The sequence below is a fragment of the Xenopus laevis genome, chromosome 1S, assembly GCF_017654675.1.
Source record: "Xenopus laevis strain J_2021 chromosome 1S, Xenopus_laevis_v10.1, whole genome shotgun sequence".
In the NCBI taxonomy this organism is placed as follows: domain Eukaryota; kingdom Metazoa; phylum Chordata; class Amphibia; order Anura; family Pipidae; genus Xenopus; species Xenopus laevis.
This window is the reverse complement of record NC_054372.1, coordinates 104,463,104-104,473,231: the sequence shown is the minus strand read 5'-3', so window position 1 is coordinate 104,473,231 and position 10,128 is coordinate 104,463,104.

Genomic DNA, 10,128 nt, shown 5'->3' with positions numbered 1-10,128 from the left:
TTCAACTTTTCAGTGCCAGTGGTTATTTTATATATGACATTTGTTGCCGTGCAAACCATGAAGCACAGATAGAAATGCCAACCCTAATATAAAGTGATCCGGGTGCATCTTGGCCATACCCTCATTCTGCCCTGGCCCCACCCTGCCCCTCCCTGCTCAACTTCTTAGGATGACATCAGATGACTTCAGGTGATTATTCTATACATTTCAATAAAGCAGGTTAGGTTTCAGGTGCAAAATCACAGTAGACAGCACCAGTCTTGAAGATTGTTTAAAAAAGCCTTTATTGTAACTTCATGGCTTTATCATCTGAACAATCGCAACAACGTTTCAAGCCGCATGGCTCTTTATCAAGTTTCAGGTGCAACTTACTGACAATGGGTGACAGACATATTACTGCAGGTGACTGGGCGAGGTGGCCTAATTTAGTGTGAAAAATAGGGGTGAAGTGACACGTCTGACTGTAAAAATAGTATCTATGCTGCCAACATTATGGTATATTTATGCAGGTTCTATAGATTCTACATTCCGTGGTACTAAAATTATCAAACAAAGTACACTGGATTTTTTGATACTTATCTATTAATACTAATCCATCTGAAATTGAAGTCACTGTGACTGGATCAGACCACAAAGAAATAAAAGTCTTTATAGAAGGAAAGATGATCATACTTGGATTGTTTTCCGTTCTAAAACATTTTTAACAATCAATATATTTATTGTAGTCCCTGCACTAACTTTTTTTCACAAAAACACTTGTTTTCTCAAATGGCACAGAATAAGAGTTTAATAAACAACAAAAATGTTGTTACTATAATGCAGCATGCTTAATTATACATTTTAATAGAATATGTTGGCTAACTGGGCTATTTGTAACTGGAATTGTATCAGGCTTAAACTCACTGTTCTGTACTGTACACAGCAGTTGCATCCACCATATACTGTAGCTTTTGCTTTAGGCTGGGGAATGATGGGAGTTTAATTCAAGCAGAACTTAAGGGCCACAGCTGACACATTCCTAACAAATATGGAATTTCTTTAAACTTCATTATGAGACATTTTCATTGTGACTGTTTTGACTTCTGTGTATGCTATGTATGTTTTTTGAACTTTGATGCTTTTTCCACTAAAGAATATGATGTAAGTAACAGAGGAAGATCTATGCACTGCAGTGCACTTCGCCTGGTCTGAGCTGGTGAAGGCAAATCTGGCAAAAGAGGTAACGTTCAGTAAAATCCGCATTTTAGTGAATTTGAAGAGTAACTTCCATTCGCCAGATCGAATTATCGCCTGATGATAGAGTGCGAATAAGCGATAACGTCTATCTCTTTTGCTAGCGAATTGTCGCCTGCACCCATTAGTAAATCAATGATTTCCTTGCGGGCGGTAAAGCTGGAGAATTATCGCTAGCGTTTGCCAATTCGCCCTTTAGTAAATCTGCCCCCAGAAGTTAACTCAAAGGTGAATAACTGATAAATCTGCCCCATAAGTTTAGCACCTTCCGTTTTACCTTTTTAGTATATCCAAGGATCTTGTCAAATTGTTCCTTGTTTATCTGAGGTTCATGCTTTGTGGTCAATGGGGTTGCCCACTTTTCTTAATTTTGCTTTCTCCACAGTTCCTTCAAGAAATGTATTGAATATATTTTCTTGCACAAAAGTTCTGGAACCTGCTGCGCAACACTGCCCCATTAAAAAACAAAGCCTTGTGAAATTGTTCCATGGCTTGTTCCAGGTCTGCATCTTCCATCAGGCCCAGATTTGTGGAAAGGCCACCAAGGCTCAGGCCTAGGGTGGCAGGATTTTAGGGGGGCCGGCATGCTGCCCAACCACACCCACATTGGTTCAGAAACACTGGGGATGCACAGGAGATACAATAGTTTTTTACAGTTCCTGTGCTCCAATGTCCATGCCAGATAGATTAATTATAATATGCTTGCAGATATTTACTCTTCCAGACATAAAGTCACCCATTCCGTTTAGAAGAAAAGAGGTTCCGCCTTAATATTCGGAAGGGGTTTTTTACAGTGAGAGCTGTGAAGATGTGGAATTCTCTCCCTGAATCAGTGGTACAGGCTGATACATTAGATAGCTTTAAGAAGGGGTTGGATAGCTTTTCAGCAAGTGAGGGAATACAGGGTAATGGAAGATAGCTCATAGTACAAGTTGATCTAGGGAAGGAATTTTTCCCCACTCTGGGGCAAATTGGAGAGGCTTCAGGTGGGTTTTTTGCCTTCCTCTGGATCAACTGGAAGTTAGGCAGGTGAAAAAAAAAGTTAAAAGGTTGAACTTGATGGGCATGTGTCTTTTTTCAACCTAACTTACTATGTAAGTGGTCTAAAAAGCACCAACCAAAACAATCACTATTCATTACACCAAAATGTGGTCAGATGCCTTACATTACATATGAATCTTGCTGTGTGTTCTACATCTAAACATACTATATGGATGTTCTCACTGACCATTTGTACAACTATAATAACCTTTTATAATAACCATGTTTATATATAGTACAACTATAACAACCACAGTAGTGCAACCATAGTACACTACACAGCTTCTTAAATAAATAAGTAATGGAACAGTACAGTAGCAACTTTATTTGGCATAGCAAGTCACACCAAAAGAGCCATTTAACCAACTGGTATGCACATTATAAATGGAAAAATCCAGAAAATGTCTTTAATATTAAAGGCTAAGCAAATATCCCACTCCAATGTCATATTTTCTATACCCTGAGCTTAAAAATGTTTAATGTTGCTCCCACTACATTGTATAGAATATATTGTCATGTTACTTTCTAAGGTTCCTAATTTGATTTAAATACTCCATGAAGCACTGTCATCATCCAAATATAAAATAGGCAAACATTTCTTAACTAAACCCTGCAGTCTTATGGAACTGACAACTATCTTGTAACATAAGGGCATTTTGTTATAGTTAATTCCTATTCCTCTTGTTTTATCTTTTAATCTTGGACTCAGTAATTAAATTAGCACCATTTTGAAAACCATTTTGCATTAATAGCCAAATTCCAAAACCTGTTGTACATATAAACATAATCCCTCAAGCAGTTCCTTCTTAATCCCCCATGAATCATACCTGCTAAGGATAAACTGTATGTAGCAAAGCATCCCAACTACAGTTTACACTACATTGTTGTATTAATCCTCTGACCATTTCATGGGCAAAAAAATGATATCCTTTTTATACTACATTGACTAGCAAACCACAAATTGACCTGATCTTGCTGGCAAACTGTTCAAAATCTTCCTGCCTTGCCTCGCCAAATACATAATAGGTTGTCAAAACAGCATAAATACAATTTTAAATCCTTCATATCTGCAGAGATATAGTTGTCCTTGGTCAGTGTTTAACCAGCCTAACTAGTAAAAACTATGATACCAATGTTTATCATAGGAAAAACAGAGCAAAATATATCGGAGATGGTATTTTTTTCTACAAAATGTAACAGCACTAATTCAGACTAAATGAATATTCTTATTTAAAGTAGAAGGAAAGGCACTATTTACTTTGGGGGGCCAAAAGTTAGGCAGCTCCAAGTGATTGTATATACTTACCTGATACTGCGGGCCGATGCTCCTATCAGGAGAAAACTCCACCAACCCAGGGGTACTACTACAGTACCACAGAGCGATTGGCTTCCGGCTTCTCCTTTCTTCACTTTGGTGCACATGCGCAGTAGAGTGAAAAGCCGAACTTTAATGCAGAAGTTGGCTATTTGTTCTACTGCGTATGTGTCTCCCCCGGAAATTTGAAGAACGAAGAAGAAGGAAGCCAATCACTTGTGGTGCTCGCTGGAATAACCCCCAGACCGGCGCAGTTTTCTCCTGATTAGAAAATAGATGTATATATATACAGTATATATATATATCTATATATCTATATATATAAAATAATCCTGTTGGGTTAATGAAAATATAGGTACATGTTAGGGAAGTAAAAATCCCAGAAATCTAAGCAGACATCCTCTCATTCACACACCCCCTCAACATTAACTAAACTTGAGGGCTTCCTCAGACTACATCATCAGTGACACTTCCTAATGAGCCATTGTTTAGTGCTGAGCTAGACGTGACTGTAAATGTGTCTTGGACAAGCTGTTTCTGCTAATCAATTAAAACAGAAGAAGCAAACGCTTACTCCAACTGACGGCTACTGATGTATTCAGCTAATCGTCCTGTCACCACAGTGCTGGCTTCCTCAGCTGACTTGTTTTCCTCTTCATAAACGTTGTACAGGGAATAGATTTCCCCCCATTCGCTCCACCCATTCTCCCTTTAATAGAGCCTTTATCTGCTTGTACCTATTCATGTTATTCTTGATTAAGTGGGAAAAGTATATTAAGAGATAAAATTCTACAGACATAAATGCAGATCTTTTTGGACGTAATTATTAAAGAGAATGTTTATCCATATACTGAAATATATTTAGACTGATGGCACACCAGCATAATAGAAAAGTTTCTGTACAGCACCTTGTAGAATAAAAATGCCTTTATTCAATTTTTCATGGCAGTATCTGGTAAGCAACGTTTCAGGCCTACATGCGGCCTTTTCTCAAGCTCACTTAACACTGATTAAATTAGCTCTTTTATAGACAAAGTTTCGCCACCTACTGGCTACAAAGTGGTATAAAGATACAAATGTAGTCATTAAGTGCAGTAACTAAAATATGGATACAATTTTGTAACAAAGTCGTTATATTCATACAAAACTTCTTAACTCTGTATATCATACAGTCGTAGTACTGAATCAGACACATCTGAAAGACATAATAATTAAAAAACAAATTAATACAAAGATATTTAGCGAAAAATAGCTTGGAGATCATATTCCCGATTTAACCCTTGTGGGGCTAGTGTCTCCAACCGTCTTATCCAGATGACCTCTTTCCTCAGTAATGTTTTAACCCGGTCCCCCCCTCATCTAAGAATAGGTACATGGTCCACCACTTGATATTTTAATTGGTGTATTCCATGACCTGTCTCTATGAAATGGTGTGCAACTGCTTGCTCTCTTTTGCCAGTTCTGATTGCAGATTTATGTTCTCTCATGCGCTCTCTAACGGGACGTGTTGTCTATCCCACATATAGTAAGCCACACGGGCATTTTATAATGTATACAACAAAACTTGATGCACATGTGTAGAAACCCCGAATTTTTATTGGTGTACCTTTACGTGGGTGATGTACCACATCCCCTTTCTGGCAATTAGAGCAGCAGTTGCACTCCAAACAAGGAAAAGTTAAATTTTTTACAGGACACAAAGTTGTTTGAATCTGTCTCTTGCCTCCTATGTTGGATTTAACCAATATGGATGCCAATGTCCTATCCTTCTTATAGGATATCAGGGGTGGTTCGCTAAAACTCTTCACTTGAGGGATGCCCTCCTTAAGAATCTTCCAATGTTTTCTGATAATATCTGTCACCTGATGACTTAAGGTATTATATTTTGACACAAAAGGAATACGATCCCCACGTTGTCTATTTTGGCCCAAAGTGTAACTGTTAAAATTTGGATTCTCAATTTCCTCCCGTTGGGATTGTAACAATTTATTGGGATAGCCTCGTTCTCTAAATTTTTTTTGCATCTCATCCAATCTCTGGGATAGTATTTGACTGTCCGTCACAATACGTTTCACCCTACTAAATTGTGATTTTGGAAGGGATTTTTTTAGTTGCATCGGATGGAAGGAATCGAAATGCAGCAGAGTATTCCTGTCAGTGGGCTTGGTGTACAAGTCCACTAACAGGGATCCACCACACCTCGACACCCTTGTATCCAAGAAGGAGACACAATCAGGGCTACTTTCAACACTGAATTTTCTAAAGGGCAACGCCATATTTATCTCACAAATTTCTCTAGGGTCCAATGTGGACCCGTCCAAACCGCAAACACGTCATCGATGTAGCAAAACCACATGTGACAGTACTGACTAAACAATTCATTGCTGTAAATGTACTTGATTTCAAATCTGGTTATGAAAATGTTTGCATAGGACGGGGCCACATTGGAACCCATCGCCGTACCACGTGTCTGGATGTAATACTGGTCCTGGAATAAAAAGAAATTATTATATAAAACCATCTCTATTGCAGCAGAAACTTCTTTTGTGCACCATCCAGTGCTAAGTCGCAGTCCAACTCGATGCGGACAGCCTCCACCCCCCTCATCATGTGGGATGGAGGTGTAGAGGCTCTCCACATCAAGAGTGACAAGCAACACCTCCCCCTGTAGGTCTTTACATGTATAAATTTTCTGCAGGAAATCACCTGTATCTCTTAAAAAAGATTGATGTAATGTTACATAGGGGTTAATTATCCGATCCACAAAAACTGACAATGGGGTTAATATTGACTCGACACAGGACACAATAGGACGTCCTGGTGGCTGGTCCATTCTTTTATGGATCTTGGGAAGGACATAAAATACTGATGTCACAGGGTGTTCAACTTGTAAATACGATGCTAATGTCGCATCAACTAATGGCCCGTCCGAGTGCCCCATACATTCACTGAGAGCCAAATCGGCAACTAAAACCTGTCTGAGTATGGTCACCTTAGGTGGGAGAGGTGGCATCACCCCTGTTCTTTACATATGTAATGATATTATTTAGGTTGACTTTGTACAAAATCCTACTTTTTTTGTAGATGGGCACTTATGTGCCTCAGTTGATATCATTATTATAGATGGTCATGTATTTACATTACCTCTTATTCATATAGGTTTTTACCACCTCAAGAAGTCACATATGGAACATGCCTAATCAGTAAATCCGTTAATATAACTTCCCTATGGTGATATAAAGGGGGCAGACAGGGTACCATTACTAGGGCATCATCCAGCTGGTCTCTCCCTATCTAGACAATGTTCTTTTATGTTAAGTGTAGACCTGTAGGACTAGGCTGTAACAAGCACCTCTTTAGCTAAAAGATTGTATTGCTGACATACAGTGAAAACCTGCCTCATTTTTAGGCAGCAATTCACTGGTGCACCGTGGCACTTTATTTTCTCTGATACAATTGTAAGGGGTTTATGAAACTGCATAATATAATTTATGCAGGAACTATTTATAAAGGTGTGTGTTATTTTATGCTGCCCACCTATGCCCAGGGCCGGATTTACATAGTGGACGCCCCTAGGCCCACTGCTGTTCGTTGCCCCTGTCTTCTCCCCTTTATTCATGCAAATTTTCATAATCTGGACTGGAGCAATGGGTATTGGGGCACCAGTGCATCCCCAGTGTTTTTGAACCAATATGTGTGGTTGGGCAGCATGCCGCCCCCCTAGAAATCCTGCCGCCCTAGGCCCAGGCCTAGTCTTTCTACAAATCCAGGCCTGCCTATACCATAACTAAGTCCTTTATTTTACACGATTTTAGACCTAATACAACTCATAAAAGTCAGTAATAAAAATTGAAACTTCAAGGGGCACATTTACTAAGCTTGAGAAAAGGATTCAAATAAAATTTCGAAGTTTTTTTTGGGAACTTCGACCATCGAATAGGCTACTACGACCTTCGACTAAGACTTCGACTCGAACGATTCAAACTAAAAATCGTTCAACTATTCGACCATTCGATAGTCGTAGTACTGTCTCTTTAAAAGAAAACTTTGACTACATACTTTGGCAGTTTAAACCTACCGAGGTACAATGTTAGCCTATGGGGACCTTCCCCATCAGTTTTCTAAGCTTTTTTTGATCAAAGAAAAATCCTTCGATCGATCGATTAAAATCCTTCGAATCGAACGATTTTTGCTTCAATCGTAGTATTTGTGGTAAATCCTTCGAATTCGATATTCGAATTCGAAGGATTTTACTTCAAGGGTCGAATTTGAGGGTTTATTAACCCTCGATATTCGACCCTTAGTAAATGTGCCCCCCAAATGTGACTTCAAATCTTTCGTCACGGTCCTCACGGAGCTGTGGGTGGTGATGGACATCTTTTAAAAGTGCCCACTGCTTTTTAAAACAACAATCAGCTAATATCATTACACAGTTGATAGTATGCCAGATTTTATGCCGCCATGTCTGGTGTTTATATGGTGATGTGTGGTGCATTTGATTTATAAAACTTTATAAATATGTCCTTAAAGGTGCAGAGACAAGACACCAAAGCAGAGATGTCAACTAACCCCTTGTCATTTGGGTGTTAATGATCTAGATGATTATCCATGGTAACTTACTGGCAACATGAAATAAAGCCTCAAAATGCCTGGAGTGTCTAGTGGCATAAGTTAATTTTACGTCCCCCTTGCGGGCTTCTCCACACATCACATCACATCACATTACCCCAACCCCCTCCCTCCTAAGTCCATGAGCAAATGGATCTGACAAAACGTTTACAGGTAGGAGGAAGGGTTTCAGGGGATGGGAGTTATTTCTGGTTACATGGGCCCCCCCACCTGTACCCCCACCCCATTGAGTGGGTCATTATCACCCTATGTCAGTTGACATCTCTGCATAAGTCTAACCACAAACTGTAAATTTCATTTGGACCATTTCTTCTCATAAATCCTTACTAAACTACCCAATATACCTCTTTTGTTTGAACTGTAAAAAAAGAAAGGAAAAGGTGCATTATTCTCCTCCTGGAAGTGCTGTGTTGTGTTAGTGAAATGTGCAGTGCAGCTGAGTACACAGTGGAAAATAGAAAGCAGTTATGAATAAAACACAACAATTAAACAGCTGCATATGTTCAATGACATTATTATTGTTGTGTGAGTGTGTGGTGGAAAGCATTCATACACTGCTGTCTGCAAGTTGTTGAGAGCTAATGGTTAGTCATTTACAGGCACAGTTAATAGAGCTTCCACCCACAGATCCCCTGCTCAGTTTCAAACAGTAAATAGGAAGTAAGTTCTTAGCAAGTTAAATGACCCATGGTACTGCTTATAGGCCCAGTAGGTGCTGATGCGAGTTGGAAATACAAGCAGCTACAACCTAATCAGAACATTCTCTGAAGTCAGGGGACATTGCTTCCTATGCTTGCTGTGTAGTTCAGTGTATAACTGCCCAACTTGGCTTCTGTTATAAACTCTGATGTGACAAAGGAAACATATATATATATATATATATATATATATATATATATATATATATATATATATATATATATATATATATATATATATATATATATATATATATAATATATATATATATATATATATATATATATATATATATATATATATATATACTCTGTCCCTGGCGTCCGCACTCGCTCATCTGGTTGTAGCAATTGCCGGGTGCCGTGTCAATGTTGAAATAATGTAAATCCAAATGTTGCGACACGCACTCCGATTATTTTCAATGATTTTTATTATACATCATGGAAAAAGAGCATCAACGTTTCGGTCCACGGTCTAGGACCATTGTCAAGATGCATATACTCGTATAGCCACGTTGATGCCTTTTTTCCATGATGTATAATAAAAATCATTGAAAATAATCGGAGTGCATTTGGATTTATATATATATATATATATATATATATATATATATATATATATATATATATATATATATATATATATATATATATATATATATATATACATATACATATATATATATATATATATATATATATATATATATATATATATATATATATATATATAAATTGCACGTGGTACCAGCACTCACAGGGTTTGCATGAAAAATCAATTGTTCAATATGGTTAAATAAGAAAATAAGGTTTATTGAATCCAGGATTAGGATTCAATAAACCTTATTTTCTTATTTAACCATATTGAACGATTGATTTTTCATGCAAACCCTGTGAGTGCCGGTACCACGTGCAATTTCTATCTATTATTTAACCAGAGCACCCAGGTCTTTTGTTGTATTTGAAGGTGTGCAGCTTGTACCCACCTTTCCCTATATATATATATATATATATATAATGTACATTATTCAAAATGGCAATCACACCTTTGGGAAAACTTATAAATATATGCACAATATTGTGCTGCTTCTGTAACCCAACCAAACAGCAGTTTTTTAGAGAAATTAAAGGAATTTTGTTATTGGTTGTTATGGGATGTGGTGCTAGTTACATAGTTAAATTGGGTTGAAAAAAGTCCATCAAGTTCAACCC